The sequence below is a fragment of the Chenopodium album genome, chromosome 2, assembly GCF_948465745.1.
Source record: "Chenopodium album chromosome 2, dcCheAlbu1.1, whole genome shotgun sequence".
Classification (NCBI taxonomy): Eukaryota; Viridiplantae; Streptophyta; class Magnoliopsida; order Caryophyllales; family Amaranthaceae; genus Chenopodium; species Chenopodium album.
In genome coordinates this window covers 33712992-33739249 of record NC_137835.1, presented here as the reverse complement: position 1 = coordinate 33739249, position 26258 = coordinate 33712992, and the positions used below count along the sequence as shown (strand labels likewise).

The 26258-nt window shown below is 34.2% G+C and overlaps 2 long non-coding RNA genes across 2 annotated transcripts; one reads left to right on the top strand and one right to left on the bottom strand.

The window, feature by feature from the left end:
• Nucleotides 1-4397: 4397 nt before the first annotated feature.
• Nucleotides 4398-6664, top strand: LOC145585131 (uncharacterized). Its single transcript, XR_014100570.1, has 3 exons — nt 4398-4465; nt 6202-6377; nt 6492-6664. It is a non-coding gene; the product is annotated as an uncharacterized LOC145585131 (long non-coding RNA).
• A 4240-nt stretch (nt 6665-10904) lies between these two features.
• On the bottom strand, nt 10905-14623 carry LOC145585125 (uncharacterized). Its single transcript, XR_014100568.1, has 2 exons — nt 14405-14623; nt 10905-11173 (listed from the first exon to the last, which is right to left on the bottom strand). It is a non-coding gene; the product is annotated as an uncharacterized LOC145585125 (long non-coding RNA).
• Between the last annotated feature and the right edge of the window lie 11635 nt (nt 14624-26258).

Sequence of the window (26258 nt, the reverse complement as noted above, 5' to 3'; positions counted from 1 at the left end):
AAGCCAAATAACGAAACATAAATTAACTATGTGTATTACTACATCAACAAAGATGATAGACATAACAAGTAAAACTTTAAGGCGGTAGAATCATGTCAATGACGATGCTAATTATAAAATCAAAGTAATAATACGTTAATGAAGATGATCAATGGAAATAGAAATAAATACTTTAAGCTAGGCAACAAATTAAAGAGCATGATCATGACAATATAAATGTAAAAACTAAAAGCGATAATGTGGTGTACCTCAATAGTGTCGGTGACTACCACGATTTGTGACAAGATTGATGGAATTCGACATACATTTTAAATAATAGAAAGTTACCTTAATAAGAATTGATGTCATTTAAATCGAGCCCGCAATGTTGGATCACTCGGGAAGATTAAATCAGGTTTAGCCCCCGATGTCACATTCTAGATTGGTGAATTATCTACAAGAGCATTCTCATATATACCAACTCGTTTGTTAATTATTCATGAAATAATAACAAATAACATTATCCACCATATGTATTCGATAAAGCGTTGAACATTCATAATTACGTTAAGAATGAATCATTATCAAAGCATCCACAGTTAATCAAAGTATAATGATCACAACGTCAAAAACTAAGAAATAATAATAATAATAACCAAAGCGTGATGTATCGAAGCATCAGGGATCAAATAACAAAATTTAATCAAAGCATTAGATTGATAATCAGATCATATTATCTTGCCCCCTTGTGGCAACTTCATGAAAAAATGCAAACAATATGGAATGAAGTTAGCCACAAAATATAATGCTACCGTCAACTTGTTGTTGTCGACGACAATACTCCGATGTCACAATCAATTAACGTTATAAATCTCCACCTGTAACCTTACTTTATCTAAAAATACGCTTGGTACTACATAAATTAGTCATGACAAAATATAAAAATCTAAGCGCTACATAAGCTAATGTCATGAGTTATAAATAAAAGTCAATGAAATTATTTTTAGAATCGAATAGTCTTTAGTAATAAATCTGAATTTTGCATTTAGGCAAAAGCTTACTTGCATCGTCGTTTAAAGCTACATTTGTCTTAATGTTGTCGTCACTTACTGATGATATTAGGCTGTTGACGACGTTACTAACTGGTGTCGTCTAAACTGACTGACGTCGTCGTCGACACTGGCTGTCGTCGTCAGAGCTGACTGTCGTCGTCGGAGATGAGGTCGTCGTCGGAACTGACTGTCATCGTCGGAGCTGACTGATGTCATCGTCGAAACTGGCTTTTGTCGTCGGAGCTGACTGATGTCGTCGTCGACACTGGCTTTTGTCGGAACTGATTGTCGTCGTCGGGATTGACTTCCGTCGAAACTTTAATACTGTTTTATTTAGCGACAACATAGCCTAAAAATAATGTTAGTTAAACAAAAAATAATATTGTGAATGACGACAAACCCTGTGAGACCCATGACTTAAATCAATGGTTTCCACGGCGTCCTTCCCTTTAAGTGTGATATTTACTTTTTGATGACGATATAATCTATGTTGCAGCATATTGAGTTAAGTTTGCGTCGATCACCACTTCTCGTCGCCGAGACCACGAACAATAGTTCTTATAAAGTCACTTTACGAGATTAGATATATCTTGATGATGGGAATGTGTTTGAATGTGTTTGGAAAGGAACTTTTGTAGGGTTGATATTTCAATCTAGCTGTAGCCCCACGGTGGGCGCCAAATTGTTTATGCTAAATTTCGTCAAGTAGGATTTGATGTGGGATACGGGCTACGAATCAACTAAATTAAAATAAGGAATATGGAATGCGGAATGTAAATGACAGAAAGATAAAGGGAGAGGGAGGAGACATGATATGGTGACGCGGAAAACCCCAATGAAGGTGGGTAAAAACCGCGGGTGGCAATGAGTCCACCAATCCACTATAATACGGGCATAAAGCCAATAATTACAAGTACAACGCGTGTTTGGTGCATATAAAATACAACGTAGATAAATACAAAGTAAATGGAGTGTATCAATCTCGTAATATGGCTAGGAGGTATGTGACACATTTGTGGGTAAAAAGATGTTTGTATGGAGATTATGAAGGGTATAAAATATAGTAGATGGTAAGTGGATTATACAAGTGGTTTAGGAAATAATAAGGATAGTAACGAGGGCATATGGAAAATGAGGCTGCAAATGATACTAAGGTAATGTGGGTTTTAGTGGAATTCATATGTGGACTAAGCTCATGTATATGGATATATTTCGCAGGAGTAGTATGTAGGTAGTGGGGAGAACGTATAACTTAGGCTAGTATTTAGTTGCATGGGAGGCTAGTATCCGTAGGTTGTGACCCCCTTTCATGGGAGGAAGACTCTTCTATTTATAGAACTTCCGAGAGTAGGTTGGAGAGATATTTGGGTGGTTGTTGCATAGTGGTTCCTTGATTCTCTCACCCGCTTTCTTAATTGGTAGAGTAGTGGTTGATTCCTTTACTTGGTCTTTTAATGAAATTGGACTTGTTCTAGGGTGTAGATACATAGTAACAATCTTGAAGATTGATTCTTGTTGACCCATTGTCTCTCCTTGATTCTAGGGAGCACTCGTAACTATCTTGACCCGGTCTTGTAGCATCAATCGTTGACTATCATTATCGGTCAACCATTGTACAAAATTACCCCATAACAATTACAAATGAAAGAAAAGATGAATTCAACTATGAACTAAATGCACCTAATGCTAAAGATTGTTTGTGAGCACAGAAGTATAGTTAACTTCTACCTTGATTTAACTTAAAATTAAAAAAACCCCCAATTTATACAAATCAATCGAGTAGTTAGAAATTAATAACTACTACAATTTAACTCAATTGCACTCTGAACCCTAACTAGTTAGTACTCCAATTCTATTAAATAAATTCCAATAAATCACCAATCGATTACAAAACTCAAAACTAGATACCCAATCCAACCGCATTTATCCACTCCCTAAGCCTCACTATCAAATCAGATATTGAAATCAATATTTTCATAAAAAATTGAAAAAACTTTAATAAAACAATTAAAATTCGAACACACAAACATATAATTTGAAAAGACCTAATATATCAATTAAACTCACAAAATATTCAATCATAACCCATAATTTTGTAATAAAAATCACAAAAAACATGATTTAAAATGGAATTAAATCAACGAAAAAATCAAACAACTTACATTTGATCATCGGCAACAACCAACTAAGAAATTAAATTTACCCAAATCAAAGAATACGGAGCGAAGATCGAAGGAAAAAAAAAATCGCCATAGAGAGAATTCATAGCAAGAGAGAGAAAGTATACAGACGAAAGAGAGAGCAAAAAAAAAAAATCTCTGGATAGTATTCAATAGATTTACGAAAATGCCATTACTCTAGCAAAAAGGCAGACATCATCTCATCCGTCAAATCAAATGAATCAGTGGCTTTGATGAGTTCCTAGTTCCTATTATAGACCTAGGTTCTCACATCTGAATACTATATATATATATATGTGTGTGTGTGTGTGTGTGTGTGTGTGTGTGTGTGTGTGTGTGTGTGTGTGTGTGTGTGTGTGTGTGTGTGTGTGTGTAGGGGAGGGATCCGGTGAGAATAGGTTCATATGTGAGAATTCATACTTATATGAGAACTGATTTTAAATTTAGAACATGTGAGTAAAAATTTAGAACATACGAGTAAAAGTTTAGAACATGTGTCTGAAATTAAAATTTAGAACATTTGAGTAATAATTTAGAACATCTATGTGAGTAATATGTTTAGAACATTTGATTTAAGAATTAGAACAAGTGATTAAAAATTTATAAAATCTGCTTTATGAAATTTTAAACATATAAGTAAAATTTAGAACATCTGATTTAAGATTATGAACATATGATTAAAAATTTAGAACAAACAAATATAGAATATAGAAAGTGTGAGTTAAAAATTTAGAACATACGAGTAAAAAAATATACGCTTTAAAATCTGGAACATATAATTAAAAATCTTAGAACACACATTTTAAAATTTAGAACATATAAGTTAAAATTTTGGAACAAGTTATTTAAAATTTATAATATCAAACTTCACTAATTTATGGTTTAGAACATGTGAGTACTAAATTAGAACATAAAGAGTGTTCTCACACAAGAAAAATTCTCACATAAGAAAAATTCTCACGAGAGCCTCCCCCTATATATATATATATACCAAGTTATAATGAGAACCAATCTTATAATAGAAACTAGGAACTTAAGGGGAATTGGGGACCGTCAAATCTAACAAAAAACACTCATTAAATGAACGGCCAAGATCTAAACTGGAGCGCGCTTAAGTATTTTCTCTCTCATTCGCCATTTTCTCTCTCCTCAAGCTCTCTCTCTCCTCTAAAAATGGATCACCACCATTAATCTTTAAGCACTATTTCTCTCCTCCACAAACTGGAAAACATTATAGAATCGATGTCTAAACAAGTATCTCGTTTGAATTTTTCTTGATTTTTTAAATTTTTTTATTAGAATTTAGAGTTTGAATTTTTTTCGAAATCCATTGATTTCAAAGAACGATTTTAGCTAAAATTCAGAAGTTATTATACCTACAACTCGATGCAAATGAACTTTTGTGAGTATTTATTTTAATTAACCTGATAGTTTGGATCTCAAATTTGTGCTAAATTGTGCGAGCAAATTATTAATAGATTTTTTGTACAATTTTTTGGCTTCAAATATGTGTGTGTGTGTGTGTGTTTTTTTTTTTTTTAATTGTAATTTTAGTTATTTTTTTTACAGTATTTTTTAGTAAATGATAATGTGCGATAAGAATTTTCTATAGTATGAATTTTGTTAGTGTTGATGATTATTCAAAATTGCTTGCTTCAATCTATTGTAATGTAAACTAGTAAAATTAAATCAATTTGGCTTAGAGAATTAAATTTTCATACAATATGAACATGCTGAAATTGTTAGATTCTTGGCAATTTTCTTATATAATGAATCTGGAATATTGACTTTTTCTTAATTGTATTACAGTAAGCAAGTAAATCCAACATAGCTAGGTTGGAGGAAGTCCTAAGGTAGATACAAAATACTTAAAAGTAAATCAAAATACTCCAAAAGTAATTTTCCACTCTAAATAGATGATGCATCAGATTTTTATAACCGTGATTTAAGTGAACCTTAATCTGCACAGAATAGAATACCATTGTACATAGGTACTCTGTAATTTTTCAGCCTTAAAAGTAAACTACTAGATATCTTTAAAAGTAGGCTAAATCACTCTTAAAGTAGATTAATCCTTTAGTTTATTGTTTTACACCTAAGCTGGTATGCTTCTTGTCCGACTGCTGCCTGACAAGTCTAACTATTGCAACATAATTTGAGTCGTTCATATGATTTCTGGTAATTTCCCTTGTATTTCGCATCTAGCTAACAAAAGCTAGGAACTCTACCTCCTGACTAGTATTCCCCTTGTATCAGAGGGAGTGCAAAATTAGAGGCGTGAAAGCTAGTGTGGGAATTGAAGGTCCCGTAAAACTATTTTATTATGTTGATTTTACATAATTATTTGCTGCTTTTTCTGTGCAATTTAGACTGGATTTTGTTGCAATACGTTTGGAATTTTTTAATATTTTGTGTATCGCATGTTTTATGCTCCTATAGCTGCTACGCATTGCTTGAAACCTCCTAATTAAACTTAGGGTGTACAAGTTGAATACCAATGCAGCCTACTTTGAGGATATTTCAATTGGTCTAGGCTTCTAGAGGGTTTTATTCGTGACACTACAGGTGATGTTCTGTTGGCTACTTGATGTAGGTTGCAGGGCAGATTTGTAATTGATAAAAGGATCAATTTTTATAGCTTCTCTACACTAAAAAAATACCTCTAGGAGCCTGCCAAGGGCTATCAAGACAACACTTTTATTGCTTCGATAGGTGGCTAGTTGGCTACACTAGAATCAATTGCTACGGCCTGATCATACGACACCAAAGCTCTCTCATATTTATCCTGCTTATACTTGTCATTTCCTAAGGATCCAATTTACTCAGTCAACTCTGAAGGTGTATTTCATCAGTATTGTTCCTCCGTAGAATATTTCCCATAGTAACATTAATAATTTCCAAAGTCACATTGACCATGGTGTTACTGTTAGTAGTAACACAATTCTGTTTCAAGCTATTGATTTGAGACAACTATAGTATGTTTTCTGAAGGAGCTCGTGGAATTCCAGCTTCGCTTTGATCACCTAACGACTGTGTCATTCCTAAATTATATTACCTGAAGAAGAGGAAGAAGACGTTGTGGAAATTCTTGCAGCATCAAAAAGTCTTCTACTTGATTATGATTATGTGAATCAGACACCTCAGACTTGCCACATTATACTTTACAGTTAAGAGTAACTAATTTTTCAATCACAACTTTTTTAGATTTGCAATTAGCTACTGCTGTAGCCTCAACTGGCTTACCATGATCTCTTTTCTCAATCATATTTACTGTTTGTAGTCGAAGGAAGAGAACAGGACCGAGGACCTCCTAGAGCAAATACTACAACGTGACAATAAGCCGCCTATGAAGCCACAACCACTGTTAGAAGACTCAACCATGTAAGTACTGATGGTTTTTCGGGTGTTCTTGACATTTCAAGTCTTCCTTAATCAAATTTGCATGTTTGGTTTGTAAAAAAAAAAAAAAAAAAAAAAGTAAACCTATTAGCTCAAGTGGTAGAGCACTATGCGGATGCATAGAGGTGTAGGTTCGATTCCTACATAGGTTACCTCTAAAAGTAAATACAAAGCATTTAAAGTTATAAAAAAAAACCTCAAAAGTAAATTAAAATAAGTAAAAAGTAAAACAAATTAGCTCTAAGATTTACAAATGATTAATTGGGTTTGAAGGCCTCTATATATCATTATATCGAAAAACTTTGGGGTTGTCATCTTATTTCTAGATTGGCTGAGGACCTCATCTCTATTTCTACCTCCAAATATCTCTAATGTAAATCAACTAAGAGAGTAATATATGAGTTGAGGTTAAAGTGAAGGTTTTCACATTAAAATTTAATAAATTAATGTAAAAAGTAAATAATTTTATTTTCACACAACGCAAATGATCAACAATGTCACACTGTTGATCAAGGAGAAACTTTCCATTATTTTGACATCCTTATTCCACATATCACATATTAACTCAAAAGTAAATCATAATGGGTTAAAAGTAAATAAAAAGAGTTAAAAAGTGAATCAAAATATCATTAGAGTGGTTAAATAATATTGACTCAAAAGTAATTAATATTTACTCAAAATTAAATAATGTTTACTAAAAAGTAGATGTATCTCAAAGGTGTATATACGAATTTATATTTGCATATGAATTAGATGACTGGTGCAATTCCTCCTCAGTTAGGATGGCTTAGGATGATGAATAGCTTACTTCTGTAGGGGTCTAGCGGAATACTCTGACAGGTAGTATTATGATTCAGATTTCTAAATGTTCAGCATTGGTTGTGCTTTAATTATCAGTTAACAATTTGTTAGGGTGGCGGATTCCTGTTGAATCGGGGAACTAGTGTTGTTACAACAACTTCATCAGTCAGTTTGAAAATTCACTAACAATTTCTATTCCTTGGGAGATGAGCAACTATACTAATAATCTGACTTTTTTGTAGTTGGATAAGAATCCATTGACACGCTCAATTTTTCTCGACAGATAGGTGATCTCAATGATTATGCATCGTATGTCAAAAGTAAATAAAAAATAATAAAAAGTAAATTGAAATATTCTATAAGTAAATAAAAAAAGTTCAAATGTAGAGTAAATAAAAAATAATAATTATATAATAAATAACCTATGTGGGACTCGAACCTACATCTTTTGTGCAATTACACAATGCTCTACCGATTGAGCTAGTAGGCTATTATATAGTAAGAATAGTAAGTAAACACATTTGATAATTTTGACAGAAGGAATTAAAAGTACTTAAAAGTAAACAAAAGTAAAATAAAATTCTTAAAAAAAAACAACAACATCTCAAAATATGTCATGTATAGATCAACCATATTATGGTCTATGTATGATACCTTGCACATCAGAACATCTGAACTGAAATATGCTTTTGTATGGTTAGAAAGAGATGTTAAAGTCCTTGTAAGACTTAAAGGATGCATTAGACTTTCCTAATATACACACCTTAAAATAATAATCTTAATATCATGTAATTTCAAACTAACATGCATATTTTTTTTAAAAAAAACAAATAATATTGAACCTCTAACATCAAACAAATAATCACATATCATAGTATCATACTAAACCACCAAAAAGATCTCGTGAAATGACATGAATAGACAATATATGGTGTGAAATGACATGAACAATCTAAAAATGTCATCAATCTAAGTAATCAAGGATCAAACAAGCAACAACTCTATAGGTTGGCACAAAAAAGTGTGTAGCATTAATCATCCAAAAAATAAATGATATGAACAATGAAATAGACAATAGATATGGTCGGCACCCAATTCCATACATTCTTCATTCCCTAATTTCCCACCAGAATTAAGTACTATCTCTTTTTATCGATCAATTCCATTAATCAACCAAAGTTGGAATTGTTGTACAATACTACCCATTAGAGTGAGGCACAACTAAAACAACAACAATAGCATATGAAGCTATGATATAGACAAACAAAAAAAATTAAAATAGGAAAAAGATCTTACGCAATTGAAGTTTAATCAGATCCCATGAAGAACTAAACTAAAATTCCTGCAAAAAAACCCCAATAACAGCAATCACATCCTACATTATTGCAGAATTGCAAGTGCAACATTCATATCTATCAAATTATCAAATACAAAACTGATGAAATCAAACAAATCACAAACAAATTTCAGATATTGTTAAATTAAATCCAAAGATTAATCATTCTTCCACAATCGAACAAATTTAAACCTCAATTTGGTATAAAATCAATCTAAAAACAATTACCTCAATTTAAATTATTGACCAGGAGCTAAAGCTCCGAAATCAAATCAGTCGGCTAACCAGAAGATCCAACTCTTTCTCCCGTCTCTCATCATTCAACATGATTCTTCAACAATCTAATCAAAAAGTTTATCGTTTTCGCTTGATTAAAAATAGCAAAAACCCTAATTTTTAAAAAAATTGAATAAATCAAAGCTCAAAAACAAAAATCATAATTGTTGGAATAAAAAGAACAAAGAAATTAAAATCAAAATATATAACTTGTCCAAAAATGGATATAATAGCAACAAAGATCGATTTTTTTTTTTTTTTAAGAATTTGATTGTAGAAGAACATAAAAGAATCGCAGAAGAGAGAAGAGAGAATTGGTATAAGAGAAAGAAAGTACGTGTGAGGAAGGGAGAGAAATAAAAAAGAAGATTATTAGAGCAACTCCAATGGTTGTAGTTAGGGACTTGCTTGCAATTTCAATAATTCCCTAGCTACTAGTTTGACTATTGGAGCTAGAAAACTCAATTAGCTTAGCTTAGCCAAGCTAATTTGCTTGAGAATTAAACTTGCCAAAATAAGATGCTCATTGCACCAATCAAGCTCTTTTTATGTATTTTTATCCAACAATTACTACAAGCTCATAGCTAGCCATTGGAGCAAAAAGTAGCTAAGAGCAACTCCAATGGTAAGCTAATTGTGAAATTAGCTTGCCATGCCACCTAGGATTGCAAAGCTAATCTACCTTGTAGCTTATTAATCCCACAATGGTTAAGCTAATTTTCAATAATTTTTTTTATTTATTTAATTTTTTTTAATTCTCACAATTTGCTAAGCTAATTAGCTTAGCTAAGCGAATAGGTTTGCCCAGCTAATTTGGTAATGCAATTCCAATGGTTAAGCTAATTATTTATTAGTTTCATAAATTGCAAGCTAGTCCTAATTTTACACTGTTGGAGTTGCTCTAACATGATAATTAGCTTAAAAGCTTATGTGGCATGGCAAGCTAATTGTAAAATTAGCTTGTCATTGGAGTTGCTCATAAAGGTAGTCATTCATATCGTAAAATTTACTAATTTGCCATTAATGAAGCGGGTGGAATGTTAGCCGTTAGATTAAGCGTGATCAACGGTCCAAATGAGTTCTCAGTTCCTATTATAGACCTAGGTTCTCACGTGATCTTGATTATATATATATACTAGGTTAGAACCCGTGCGATGCACAGTTTATATAAAACCTATTTTTAATTTGTACATTTTAATAATAAATCGCTATTATACATGAACATAAATAAGAATTACGTACATTTTGTAATTTAAAATCTTTTATTTTCATCAAAATTATGATTATAGTATCTGTTCGACGTCGTCTAATTCAAATTTCAATGTAGGAGATTATTTATTAGTGTGTTATTAAAAAACTGTTTCAATTTCGCTACTACAAAAAGCATGTTTTTTGGACGCTTTTTAGGCCTTTTTTCGACGCTAAAAAGCGTCGGAAAAATATTTCTCGACGCTGCTAATAAGCGTCGAGAATACGTGAGTCGAGAATTTTGAGGGATACAAAAAAGCGTCGAGAATATCGACGCTTTTATGTGTCCAAACTAATATACGAAGTGTCGGAAAATACTTATTTCGCGCATTATCCCAAATTTGTGTAGTTTTTTAGCGACGCTTTTACATGTCCACATACTCAAATTTAGCGACGCTTTTTGTTGTCTTGCGTTTATTCGTGTCAGCCTATGGTATGGCGAGAAACTCTTGAAATGCAAAAATGTGAAAAATATGTAGACATTAAAAAGCGTCTAGAACTTTTTTTAAGCTTTTTTTTCCTTTTATTAAATTATTACCATCATATATACATTATAGTTATTTAAATTTATCATACATTAAATTAATAACATTAAAATTAAAATAAACAAATATTCTATATAACTAAATCAGATTTTAAAAAACAATAATTAATCAACAATAATAAGAGTGCGTAGATAATTACCAAATTTATAAAAGAAAACATCAACACAATTAATAAAAATAATAATAATAAAAAGTCGCATATTATAGTAGCTTGTCCCTAAATAATACATCACTAATATAAATAAGACTAAAAACCAAAACATATAGATGATGGCGTTATAGACGATTTAGTCGCTTGTTTTGATGCTCAAGTGTCCCGGCCTATTATCTTGTTGCACCTACATTGCCTTTTCCAATCTTCAAAAAAAAAAAAAAAAAAAACAAAGTATAAATTAGTACATTACACAATATAGGCTTATACACACACACACACATAAGCTCTGAATTTCACACACTCACAAGCATTTTGAATTTCACACACACACACAAGCATTACATAAACGTCTTTGAGAATGCCAACACTTACAGCAACAATCTTATAAACATCAGGCTGGTAGTCTTATAACAACAATCGTATAACAGCAGTCTTACACACACACACACACACACATACACACACAAGCATTACACAAACATCAGGCTGGCAGTCTAAGGGGGATGCCAAAGGATGGGGCCACCTCAGAAAAGAATTGGGGATTATTTAATGCAAATGGGAAGCCAGTCTATATCTTGCGTCTCACTGAGTCTGGGTCTGTTTTGTCTAATGATACAACAAACCAGACTAACTGTACTACAAGAGATGGAGCTGACAAGAGGATTGTTCCCCTTTATTGCAGGCGAGCCTTGCTATGAGCCTGATAATGTATTTGCTCATGCTACTTGTGCTTTCAACACTTATTATCAGAACACAGAAAAAGCACTCAACATTTTAAGTAAAGTTCACATTTTTGCTTAGTAATTATACTAGTGCCGGAAGAAATATAAGAAGAGAATCCTAATCATCTATCGAGATAGGATACTATCAAATAACATGTGCACAAAGATGAACTTATAGGACTTGAAAATGCTAATCATTCACATCATAACAGCATAATCAGTAATTAATTGAAAACCATATGTGCATTTTATTTTAAAAAGATCAAACTGCCAAGAAAGAAACATTAATGACTTCCCTCTGAAGACAAGTTAGCTGACATGTTGGAAGCTGACATGATAGCTAAACAAAGGGAAACAGATTAGAAGTTGACATGTTAGCTAGTAAGTGCTGAGAAAAAACAAGACAAAACCATTTGGTTGGATTCAGGCTCTTTAGGTAAAGTATTCATTCTCCCTTAAAAACTCAAGAGCTATTTCTTATGTAATAAATGAATCCCCAAATCTCATTATATTGCTGATCTATTCTATGAACATTATCAGAGTGGCTCACAATATCTAAAGCTGCCTCAATCTTTGCTCTTGGTTCAAGTCTATACATATACATATATGACATTCAATGGCAAGCAGATGTTGTAATGTTAATTACTCCCTTACTAGTGAATTAATGTTAGCTTGTTATGATGAAATAGAGCTGGTAAGGTTACGTGCATAGGCCAATAGCATAATATTGTGATGATGAAACCCAAAACAGGCAAACAACAAGGAAATAAGAAGGCTAAACAGCAGTAAGCAGCAACAACTAGCAAATAGAAAATAGCAATAGCACAACAACATTATTGAGCAGCAACAATAGCAAGGTGGAGCGACAACAGTGTGGTCAACATCCTACAGTAACAACAACTTTGTTATAATTTTGATGCTATTGGTGTTTCGAAGAAACGAGGGATTTTGAGAATTACCAATGAAAAAAATGTATAGATTGGTAGAGAAGCATTCCCAGGACAATACATAGGATATTTCATTCATATACCACACAATTCGTTTCTATTTCCCACTGATCTAGCTCAAATTGAGTCATAAAATCTTAAGTATACAAATAGCATATTCAGAAGATAAAATACAAGGGAAATAAAGAGCTAGAGAGAGCCAAAATGATAACATGTACATCTATAAAATAGTTATAGCACAATCTGATGACTACAAATTATATGCTATATATCACGGTTCAAGCACACGACAAGATACGAAACACAAGAGAGATAGAATATGGATAATAGACCATGGTCAGCTAAAGATAGAAAAAAAAAATGACAATGCTGAAGCTACTTTTTCTTAATTCTTAGACAACACAAACACATGTAGACAAAACGGAAATCATTCTAAGGTCACCATGATACTAGACACATCAAGGCTTCATGTAAATGATAAGGAAGACATATTCAACTTCATGAAATAGAGAGCTTGCACCCATTAAGTACTATACAATAATAAGAAAATCATACCACCAGCAAGACGATGAGTGATTCCTTTTAAAACTGTTAGGATAAATACCTGAGAAAATACAATTAGAGATAGAGGAGTACTTTGTAGCAACTAGCAACTGCTATCTATATATAGAATTCTCCACTCTTACCTTGCACCACAAACTATTACTTAACAAAAGAAATATCTAGAGTACATATCCAACATGAATTTAACCACTAAATCATACTTCGTAACAACTGCTAGCAATGGATCCTTAGAGGCATGGTTTGCTTAGTTGCAGATTATGTAAACCAAAAACTTATGGTTGACAATATACATAAATATATACCTTAGACTTATACAATTCAACCCTCTGTGACTTGAACAAAAGAAAAGGCAATTCAAGATGAGAAAAGACATTGCTCAAGCAACAAGAACTAGTAGAACAGAAATCTTGAAATTGATTTATGCATTTTAATTGTTACAAAGAGAATATTAAAAAGTTTATGTAGCATAAATTGCAACTTAGTGGATTATTGGAATGTTTTTGTTCTAAGTGAAGTATTTTTTCTGCAATGATACCATACTACTTCATTTATTCTAAGTCCAAAAAACATAAAAAATATCATCAGCTTAAGCAATTGCAACTATTCTATTTAAAAATCTAATCACTAAGAATATTCAAGAATTTATATATAAATCGCAAGTTATTACACACAATCTAGGGTTAATATCGCAAATTGAATTAATAAATAATAATATCCCAAAAGAAACATGATAATTAAATAAAACCATCATGAGGAACAGAGTGCAAACCTAAGAGGAAAATTGAATCAGGAGCTTATTGAAATTGGAATTTCAACATAAAGGATTAGATCTGATCGAAATTAGGGTCTCCTTTCATATAATTTAGCTAAAACCCCTACAAATCAAGAATTCAAAACAAATAGCCATAACAATAATACAATTGAAACAAAATCTTAAATAAATTTGAAGAAAATACCTTTATTTCTTTCGGATTTTGAAGAAAATACCTTTATTTCTTTCGGATTTTTCTAGAATTTTATTTGAACAGTAGCACAAAATCGAACTCAATAATATGTATAAACAAACCCTAAAATATCAATTGCTCATGAATCAAACCCATTTCAGACCAAATTTTCGTGAGATTATTGTAAAATAAACTCTATAAACAAGCTATAGGACTCGATTCGAAAAAAAAATGGAGCCCAAAATGAAAGGATATACCTCAATTTTATCGGCAGCGAGAAGACGAAATTAAACACCATTGAAGGCTGGCAGGAAGAGAAAATTAGGCAAGCAAAATTATTGATGAGCGGTGCAAAGGGAACGAATTGAAGATCTGACATTGAAATCCATGATTTTCTTAATCACTTTGCAGAATTTCGTAAGATGAAGGAGAGATGAATAGTTAGGGTTATATAAGATGTGACAGCTCAAAGAAGTCAAAAGGGTTTTCAAGTTTAGTACTATAGGCGGTTTTATTATTTCCGAAATTTCGAAATCATGGGTAGAGCCAATTAAACTCACAAGCCCTGCACGTGTTGTTCTCAACGCTTATTTATGTCGAAAATCAATCTAGGCGTCGAGAAAACAAGCACATTAAATTACCACCTGACGCCCTTGCCTAAGCGTCGAGGCTAAAAGCGTCGAGAAAAGACTCATTTTGTAGTACCTAAGATAAATTGATAGGTTTTAGTTGTAAGATAGAAGCTTCCAATATTTAAATTTCAAAAATGTTAAATAGGATAACACTACACAAAATAAAAAAGATGACATCATCATTGCATTTAGACGGGAAAATTTTTATTAAGAGAATGACACGTGGACAGTGATGATGTCATCATCTTCTATATATATATATAAAGGAAGACTCATGTAAGAACCCAATCTTATATAAGAACCAATCTCAGCCGTTTATTAGTTTTGATCTAACCATCTAAAAAGATCCTTTAGTAATGGCATTTTCGTAATTGTTTATAATTTTTTTTTCACCTTTTAACCAAATAACCTACTACTAAAAGGCTATTCCTTCTCTCTCCTCAGCATCTTCTCTTTCCTCAAAAATCTAGAATACCCAAATTTTATCATCTTCATCAACGAATTCATACTTTGGTAAGCTTATCAATTCTTAAAAATTCTGATTTCATTTTATTCTTTGATATTTACGATTTTTTTTTCCAGATTTTCAAGCGGTTTTTTTTTTTTTTTTTTTTTTTTTGCGATTTTTAGATGCGAATTTATTATTATTATTATTATTATTATTATTATTATTATTATTATTATTTGCGAATTTTTTGTTTTTTTTCCTCGTACTTTCATCAATTTAGAGTTTACATCTTTAGATTTCTTCGTTTTTATTTTCAATTTGTTTTTTTAATTATCGATTTTTTTTCCAGATTTTTTTAAATTTTTTTTGTGAATTTGCTTGAGTTTTCCCCTTAATTTCATCAACTTGCTTGAGTTTTTCTATTTGCTTCAATTTTATTCTATTTTAATTTCAGGTTTCTTTTTGCTAAATTGTGTGTTTTGAAATTAGGTTTTTGCATATTCATAGATTTAGATGATGTTGAGCATAATTCTCCTTCTTGCTCTGTTACTCATTCAGGTAATTTTAACTCTTTTTAATGCTTTAATTTCAATTTATTTACATGTTCTAAACTTTACTTACATGTTCTAAAGTTTCTTTACATTCTCTAAAGTTTTTATTCTATGTTCTAAAGTTTCCAGATATATTCTAAAGTTTACCTATGTTTATTTATACGTTCTAAAGTTTATTCACTTAATTCTAAAGCTTATTGTGTATTTGTCTATATTATAAAGTAATTCACTAGAGTATGTTCTAAATTTTTTCACTTTATTCTAAATTTTATTGTGTATGTTATAAAGTAATTCACTATGTTCTAAAGCAGTTTGTTATAGGTAAGTCCTTGATTTACTATGTTCTAAAGTTTATCCTTAATGTTCTAAAGTTTTCTATGTATTTCTCTCTTTTTGTTTAATCATTCTAGATCTTTTCAATCTCAAGATTTAATTCGAGCGTATTAGGGTAAGTTTATTACATAGTCTCAAAGATAATCTCAGGTTGAGAGTGTATGGTCTTGCATGAATCTTATAGGTTGTAGATGTTGTACATGTTATAATTGAGTCTGATTGTGGGTGATGAGAAGCACTTATACAGAGAAGGTAGCTGTTTTTAAGTAGAGTATAATTTGTTTGGCCGAGAAAAAGAGGTTTTATTGTCTTGAGGATATAATGTCATTATGTGGTTTATATCTTTTGTCTGCTTGCCTACATCCTAGATTGATTTTGTTTATAAGAGCATCTATTTTCTAAAGTTTATCCTTTTATGTTCTAATGTTTTATCTTTGTGTTCTAAAGTTTATTTTATACGTTCTAAAGTTTTATATTTTATATGTTTTAAATTTAAGCCAAGGTTCCTCGGGAATGTAGTGTAAATGTCTTATATTTTGAGAAAAATTTAATGGGGCCCTTCTGTTTGTAGTCATTGGCATAGAATCGCTATTATCATATCCACTTAGAACTTGTTACTTTAGTTTGCTAGTTGTAAGTTTATACGATGGATAAGAATATCATACTTCAAGAGATTAGTTCATATGGAAATTGGTTGGTTTGATGAGGCAGAGAATTCAAGTGGTGCCATAGGGCTATATGCTATCTAGCGATGCTACAAGAATAATGAGTGACTACATTCTATGTAGTTTAGTGTAGTATATGTAAGTAAAGGTTTGGGTTCAAATGTTTATATACATTAGCCTACTAGCTCAATGGGTAGAGCATTGTGCAAAAGCACAAAAGATGTGGGTTCGAATCTGTAGGGAATATTTCAAGCGTTAAGCCCTAGCTTGAACCCCACTGTGATCATACACTAAAGTACAGTGGCGTCCAAAAGGGAAGAAGATAGAGCAAAAGAGTCGCCAACAAGTTTTAGGAACTTGTAAACCGTTCACAGGGTGAAGGTTACACCCCTTAACGATCCAAGAGATCGTCAACTCCATAAGGTCTAGAACCAAATAAGGGTTCGGGGATGAAGGTACAAATCCAACCTAAAAGAGATTGAACCTGCCCTAATAATAGGCCTCTACTTTATTTAGATCGTATTCATGTGCGCTTTTTGACTAACATGCGATCAATAGGATTAACCCTAAACCTGTTTATCTATGTTGGTTGAATATAATGCACAAACAAATCTATTATTGACGATCACTTGAATTATAATCAAATTAACCCTAAACAAGATTATTAATTATCTTATTAAGCGTGATTACAAGTACCAATTCCCTTTAAACATGCATAAAAAGGTGTTATCAAGCAATAACAATAAATATCAATCAACATAATAATAATAAATAATCATCATAAATAAAATAATCATCATAACAATAATCAAAATAATAATCATCATAATCATAATAATAATCATGTAATTATAACAATTATAATAACAATTATAGTAATAATACAATTATAATCACAATCAAAACAATTATAAAAAAATAATCATAAAGCATGTTAAAGCATAATAAAAATAACAAGATCCTAGGCATGATACTAACAAGATTAATAACAAACCCTAGCATGTCACTCAGCAATAAAAATCAAATCTTTAACCCTAACATGATACTAAAAATCATAAATATTAGGAAGAACATAGGAAGCATCGCAGGAATCATAATAAGCATATTTGATATTATAACCTTTTCCCTAAATATGATACTAGGAATATCATAATAACAATTTAAACATGATACTAGGAATATCATAATGACAATTTAAACATGATTTCTACATCATAATATCAATAAAAACCATTAAAGTACTTACTTTGATACCTCGTACCTCTTTCTAATAACAAAATACACACATTAGTAACTTCAAGGAAAATAATAAACAAAACAATTAAATTAAATAATTGAAATAGAGATTTGGGACCAAACCCTCAGAAATTAAACCTTTCACGTCTAGGGCGAAGGCAACTTCGAATATGGCTAGGTGTTTCCAGATACAATGAATGCGGAATTTTGTATATAAAAGACTAGTTTAGAAAAAGGGAAAGAGAGAGATGAATGAATGATTAAGGAAATCTTGATGAGAATTAGCGAATGATTAAAGAGAATGAAAGAAAATTGAAAACTAGTTGTAGGTGAATATAGATGAATGTTGATGAGAAGTGGTGAATGAAAACGGAGTTTTTAATACGTTATTTATAGAGAAAATCAGCCAAAAAGATAAAATTAACAAAACAGAGTCTGGCGCACGCAAAACGAGATTGGTGCTAGGCGCCAACGTTAGCGCCAGGCGCCAACGTTAGCGCCAGGCGCCAATGCTGGCGCCAAGCGCCAATCCTTTTTTTGACGCGTTTTCTAAAATCAGATAAATTTTGACGTATAGGAGGATAAAATCGTATCGTTTCCTAAAAAATGTTCTTTGATTTTAATTAAAACTTTGCAAAGTAAAAAAAAGTCAATTTATCAATGCTAATTGAATTAGGAATGAAAAGAACCTTCTAGAAGAATCTAACATCATTCCTAATTGTATTAGGAATGATAAATCATATTAGGCCCTCCCTAGATCATTGGACCGCATATAAGGCTTAAACCGGGCCCATTTTGGTATTTTGGCCATAACTTCCTTAATATTCATCGGAATTAGGCTTATAATATATCGTTGGAAAGCTCTTGCCAAGCCCCATCCAACTACACTACTATTGGACCCATATCATTGACAAAACAAACTGGATTGGCTGTTTTCTTAAAATAAGTTTTCAAAAACAGAGAGAAGAGAAAAGAAAATTAAAACTTTCCGCAACACTAAACTTTCCACACTTTCGCTTCATTCGATTATGATTCGACGTGAAAGGTACTCATCACCGGGTTTGGTTTTGGGGAGACACAAATGGGTGTCTACAGAAGCCCCCACTTTGACTGAGTTTGGAGAAACGCAAGTTTTGAAAACAAAAGTCAAAGTATCGATAGGGACGGAGAATGATTCAGAACGTTCTGCGATCCTAAATCATTCTTGTAATGCGATACCTGCAAACTAGCTTTATTTAAAACAGATAAAAGAGTTAAGAAACGCGTATCTTGCACCGTCGAGCACACGTCTCTGAAAGTAACCGATTGTTTTGATGACCTCCTGCAAGCTAGAGAATGCCATCCCGCTTGAAAACCGCTACGCCTGTAACTGCTTCCAAATTAGAAGATCGCTTTGCCTGAAACGATCCTCCTCCGCTTTGATAATATTCCACGTCCAATGGAATATCATCGAAGATTGTTTCACTTGAAACAATCCTAAGTTGTTTGTGACAACTCTCCACAATCTAGGGAACGCCACCTTGCTGTTTCGATGTTCACTCGTCTCCGAACAAAGAGCTTCTTTTTGATATGTTCACGCGTCTCTGAACAAAGAGCTTATTTTTTCCTTTTTTTTTTAATATCTCCACGCGTATCTGAACAATAGAGCTTTTTTATTATGATATGCCCACGCGTCTCTGGAGCAGAAGAGCTTGATGGAAATGTTCACGCGTCTCTGAACAAAAGAGCTTGAATAATATGCCCACGCTTCTCTGGAGCAGAAGATCTTGATGGAGATGTTCACACGTCTTTGAACAAAAAGAGCTTGAATAATAGAATGATATGCCCACGCGCCTTTGGATCAAAAGAGCTTTGATGAAATGTCCACGCGTCTCTGAACAAAAGAGCTTTGATGATATGCCGACGCGTCTCTAGAGCAAAAGAGCATTTAAAAGGAATGTCCACGCGTCTCTGAGCAAAAGAGCTTGTAGGAAATGTCCACGCGTCTCTGAACAAAAGAGCTTGAAAAGGATTGTCCACGCGTCTCTGAACAAAAGAGCTTTGATGTTATGCCCACGCGTCTTTGAACAAAGAGCTTGATGCAAATGTTCATGCGTCTCTAAACAAAAGCGCTTTGGTGTTATGTCCACGCGTCTCTGGAGCAAAGAGCTTTGATGTAGATGTTCACGCGTCTCTGAACAATAGAGCTTCGGTACTTAAGCGTTTGTTGCGATAGTATTCTGAAGAAAAATTTCGGAAGACCAACGTTTGTCGATCTCTAAAGCTCGCCCGAACTTTGCTTCCGCTAAAACCAGTACGTCGGTGTTTCCGTGATGAGCCAATTCTTAGGCGCTTTAAGCTAAGTGAGACGATCTTTCATCAGGTCGACCACTTATTGTGATTGTAATTAAACTGACTACGTGATCATGTCAAATTGCTTATAGGGGCTAACTGGCGTACCAAGGAACCCGAAATTGCTGTATGAGGTCGAAATCACCTTTCTGAGAGGCTTCGAGCTCTGTCACTACTGAAATATCTCTGGCGCCAGGAATTGGAGTAGGGTCCTCCCTATTCTGCTGCACCCGTATTTATTTTTGACTATAGAACTTTGCCAATCTCTTTAATTATCTTAGAATTGACTTAAGGTTCAGCATTGTTTGACTTATTGACTTGACACGACTCAAGGCATAAACTTGACTCACTATGATTGACTGACTCGAGGTTGACTCGACTCGAAGTGAAATGACACATGTGACTCATGACCCGTGTGTGCATAGTGTTGAGATCGTGGGACTCAAAAATGCAAAAAAGAAAAAATTTTCCGTCATTTTTATGGAGGGTACCGACTTTCTCCCGAAAAAGAAAGACGCGAAAAAGAATCGATGTTTTGAAGGTGCATGTTGAATGAGCTTAGTCAAATGTCATTTGATATTATCTCTCGAGGTGCAAGGATTATTAATCCATCCTAGGCTATCTCAACTGTTGACTCAATGATGAAAGTATTTAGATAACTTAGACACGGAGGCTAAGCACTTCATACTTTGTGATGCAATGACAATTATGATTGATGACTGATGTGACAAGTCATGCTTCAGCGTTGTGTTAAGATTCCATGACAAAGGGTTCCTAAGGGAAGTATATTTGGTCATGTATGTGTGATGTGTGTGATAGTGACACTAAAGTTAGGCCGCAAGAGCTAAGTGTGTGGGAAAAATATATTGAAAAGAGTCAAATGGTGGTGACTCTTAGGCTAGGTAAGCTAATGATGTAGGGATCAAGCCCCCCAAGTCTAGCTCTAAGTGAATAGGGATGAGCATTGGAGATCCCTTGATATGATCATGGTGCAAGTGAGTGAATGTGAATATGAATGCATATTTATTACGGCCTCACCTCGATGTGAGGTTGCCTACGTTTCCGTTAGGAATTAGGCCGAACGTAGATCTAGCCGAACCTCACACAAGTGTGTATACCTCAAAAAGGTCTTTTTAAGGGTTGTAACGTGGTTAGGTTAAAGGTTTGAAGAAGAAGGGGATAAAGGCTCAAGACCCTAGATAAGCCCCCCAAGGTGTGCAACCTCGCTTTTGAATCTTTATATTTTTATGCTTGAGTTTCTACTCTTTTCTAGCTCTCTTTTATCTTTTGCTTTAGCATCTATTTTATTTTTATAAGTGTGGACAATCCTGATCATGCGGTCTATCACTCACTTGGCATTCATGTTTCTCAGGCACGGTACCGAGCACTCGATAAGAAACGGAATATGAGACGTGTTCATATCAAAGATATTTTCATATCACTTCCCCTTTTGTACACTTTTATTTATTTTTCTTTGCTATTTTAATGTTTTGAATTACTCAAGCTCTTTTTTTAGAATTGCATAAGTTACACACCATCCCATCCCAAGGTTAGGTATATGTAGGTTGAAGAAAGAAGGGTCTATCGTTAGACGAGGCTCAAAGTGGTTTATGAAGAAAGGATGTATAATTGAAGGGTGAAAGGTAATATAATGTGGCTACAAGGGGTGCCTTAAATCATTGGTATACCTTGTGCTTAATTCGACATGGAAAATAAAAAGGTGCCTATGCTAGACTTATTGGGGAAAGGGTAAATAAAAAAAATAGAAAAAGAGGTCACGAAATCTTGTCGTTGAAGCTCGCCTCTTGTCTTGTGCTGTTTGCTTTATCATCACTCGCTTTTCTTGTAAACTGGAGGTATAGGAAGCTTGTTGTTATCAATCAAATGTTGGATATCCTCCTTTAGCTTCCAACAGCTCTCAGTAGCATGACCCCTACCTTGATGGTACTTGCAGCGTTCGTTTGGATTCCAACTAGGCACTCTCTTCCCAGGCGGGGGATCTTAAAGAGGTCCAATAGGAGTAATGATTTCCTTGGCATGGAGTCGATTGAAAGCAACATCGTAGCTAACTCCAATAGGGGTAAATTCCCTTTTTGGTTGCTTTCGATTACCCATGGCTAGGATCTCACTAAGGTTGAAAGTACCAACACTATTAATAGAGTAGGTATTTTCGGAAGAAGAAGGATAGTCGTTCTTCTTCCCTTTGTTACTAATCTTGGCCTTCTTGTCGCGCGGAGGAACATGAAGGAGATTTGAATCACTGAAGTCTTGAACACGATCCTTGAGGGCGAGGCCCTTTTCAGTAGTGTGACCGCGACTTCTATGGTATCGGCAATAAGAATTTAGATCCCAATTGGGAAAACGTTTTTCAGATGGAGGATCTTGACTGGGACCAATGGAGTGAATATGACCTTGATCATGTAGACAGTCAAAAGCTTCATTGTAAGTCATTCCTATTGGTGTGTATCTTTCAATGGTCCGTTTTGCCCGTGGCTTAGGAGCATTGAGTTCTTCATTAAACTCTTGGCGAGAATTTTGTTCAATAGCCATCACCCGGTTTGCTAATCCTTCTACCACATTCAAGAGCATGTCAATGACATCTTGCAGTTTTTGAACGTCCTCTTTTAGACTTGATGAGTCTTCCCTGGTATTATCTAAGAAAAGACTTTCATCCTCCCCAATCATGGCCACCTCATCGAGAGAGGTTATATAAGCTGTCTTGATCATGGGCTCTCCTACAGGTGTGATAAGAAGTGATGGATCGAAGGATGCTTGGTCATCTTCGATGGCTAGAATCTCGGAAGTTTCATTGTTATCGATCAGATCTTGAATAGCTTCTTTGAGTTTCCAACACTCCTCAGTGTCGTGACCCTTTCCTTGGTGATATTTGCAGTGCTTGTTAGGGTCCCACTTAGGTGGCCTTGCTTTTTGGAACTGGATCTTTGATAGGCCCTATGGGCATGACTAATCCTTTGTGATGTAGCTTCTCGAAAGCAGTTTCATAACTCATACCAAGTGGAATGAACACTCTTTTTTACCTTTGGATTCGCGATTTAGAGGTGTTCGTGGTATGTACTTCATTAATGGGAGAGGAAGAAGAAGGATGGTCGTTCTTCTTTCCTCTCGCACCATTATCTTTCAGAAGGTCATCTTCAATGTCAATGCCTATATTATAGACGACTTTGAAAGTATTTAAGTTGTGTTGATATTTTAAGTGCTTTGAATACTTTTCTTGGAGATTCTTGATAAACATCCTCACAGACTCCTTTTCGGTGGGGACCTCAATAATCTTGGCGGAAGTTTCCCTCCATTTATTAAAGAAAGAAGTAAAGCCTTCATTCTCTTTTTGTCTTAGCATCTCAAGTTGTCTATGGTCGGTTTCAACTTGGATATTGCACTTGTACCTATCAACAAAAGCGCTCACTATCGATTCCCAGGTAGAGGTTTTCTCTTTGTCGAGGGAGAAGAACCATTGTTGGCAAACGGTTTCAAGAGATAGTGGGATCAAAGAGGGGAAAACCTTCTTATCGATACCCTTAATGTTCATTATAGTTTCGAAAGCTCTTAGATGAAAATAAGGGTTATCTGTTGCCTTGAATTTAGGGATGTCAGTGGCGTTAAACTTATGCGGAAGAAGTTCCTTGTCCAGCGAGACCCCTTGTGAACTCATGCCCTGAAATTTATAGTCACTAGATAGCTTGCTTAGACTCTCTTGCATGAGGTCCATCTGTTGTTGCTTAACGGGATCATTGATCTTGAGTGTGAGTAGCTTCAGTGTCTCAGTCATGGTAACCAATTGGTTCCTAAGCTCATTGACTTCTTCTTGAGTTGCCATTATCTTCTTAGCCTTCCTCTTTTGACGAATCAGTTTATCAAAAAGTGAGACTTGAACAAAGGTGTTGTCCATGATTAATCAACCTTCTCTCCTTGACCAAGTATTGTGGAAAAGGAATTTGGGGATATTCATTGTTAATTGTTTGACTCAAGCTTTATTCAACATGCAATGGATGGAGGAAGTGAAGGAAGATTGGAATAGAATGTGAAAGAAGATTTAGATGGAGGGATATGAAGAATTAGGAATAGAATGTACCCCCAACTCAAATGATGGAAAAGACCGACTCATGCATGAACCTAAGACATGGTCATGGTGACATATACTCAAAGTGTGTGCTGAGACTAGTGAGTGTAGGTGGTACGTTAAGCCTCGTGTCATGACCATGTGGCTAGACTATGTGACTAGACTCAATTAACGACTTGACAAGGTGTGATTGACAGCGAAAATTAACCGAATTAATTAGCAAACTGGTTAATTAGACTCTAGGTGATGACTCGACCAATAATCCGAACTGTCGGCCAAACGACAGGAATGGCGTCACACTGTGTAGCTCGGCTCTAGACGACAGAGCTGTCGCCAGGCGCCACACTCCCCAGTGTGGCAGCTCAGACTTTGGCGCCAATATTGGAGCTTCAATCTGGGACTGTTTTCGGTGTTATTAATCAACTGGAGTATGCCTAAAGTCGTACTAAGTCAATTCCGATTAAAATATTAGACTTTCTTTACTCAAATTAATTAATTAATTAATTAATTAATTAATTAGGCAAAGTTCTTTAAGTCAATAATTTATTTAATCTCAACACAAGTCAAACAAACGGTTAAGAGAAACATAGAATATATGCACAACAAATAATGCACAATTAGTCAAGCAGGCACAATATGATGCAATGAGTTCGCAACCTAACCATGGCTCTAGTTCTCTAAAGTTCGGGATATTGTTTAGTCAATAGAGGGTCCATGGTTAATTGTCCGAATGCACCGCGCGGAAGCCTAACCGTGAAGGTTTGGCGCGAGTGGATGGGACAACGCGAGCTTTAAAAAAAACTGGCTTCCATGGTTTGGTAAATTCAACATTCTCGGATGTACCCTTTGTTGCACGGAGCGTTCAATCAGGTAGATGGAGCATGAATTCCCAGAGGGTTATGTCCATATGTAGAACACATACGGGTTTCAGAAAAGTGAGAAAAAATTCAATCAGGAAGTAGGATCGAGCAAACAATACGAAAAACCGGTCGAAATTAGAACGCATATTTCTGGCTGGGTATTGGGGGAGGTTGGCGCCAGCAAACAGAGACTGGCGCCAGGATTTAGCTATAGCGCCTGGCGCCAATGCTGGCATCTGGCGCTACAGTTAAATGCCTGGCGCCAATGCTCTGGTCATTGGCGCTACTTCCCACATGCCTCAGCAGCTTTCTGTGCTCGACAAAATTTTCCAGTTTCGCGCGGTTTTATTTCGGTCCTAGTTGTGAAAGATATTTCTCAAGTTTCCTACGTGTAAAATCCTATGTTTTTAACTCATTACAGATGGTCTTTCCAATGAGATCTTTTTTATGCATATGACAATAATGTTAATCAAAATTACGCACATGAAATACTTAGAACGTTTCGAGTCTCATCCACTCATTCTAAATCTGTAGGGAATATTTCAAGAGTTAACCCCAAACTTAAACCCTACTGTGATCATACACTAAAGTACGGTGGTGTCCAAAAGGGAAGAAGATAGAGCAAAAGAGTCGCTAACAAGTTTTAGGAACTTGTAAACCGTTCACAGGGTGAAGGTTACACCCCTTAACGATCCAAGAGATCGTCAACTCCATAAGGTCTAGAACCAAATAAGGGTTCGGGGATGAAGGTACAAATCCAACCTAAAAGAGATTGAACCTGCCCTAATAATAGGCCTCTACTTTATTTAGATCGTATTCATGTGCGCTTTTTGACTAACGTGCGATCAATAGGATTAACCCTAAACCTGTTTATCTATGTTGGTTGAATATAATGCACAAACAAATCTATTATTGACGATCACTTGAATTATAATCAAATTAACCCTAAACAAGATTATTAATTATCTTATTAAGCG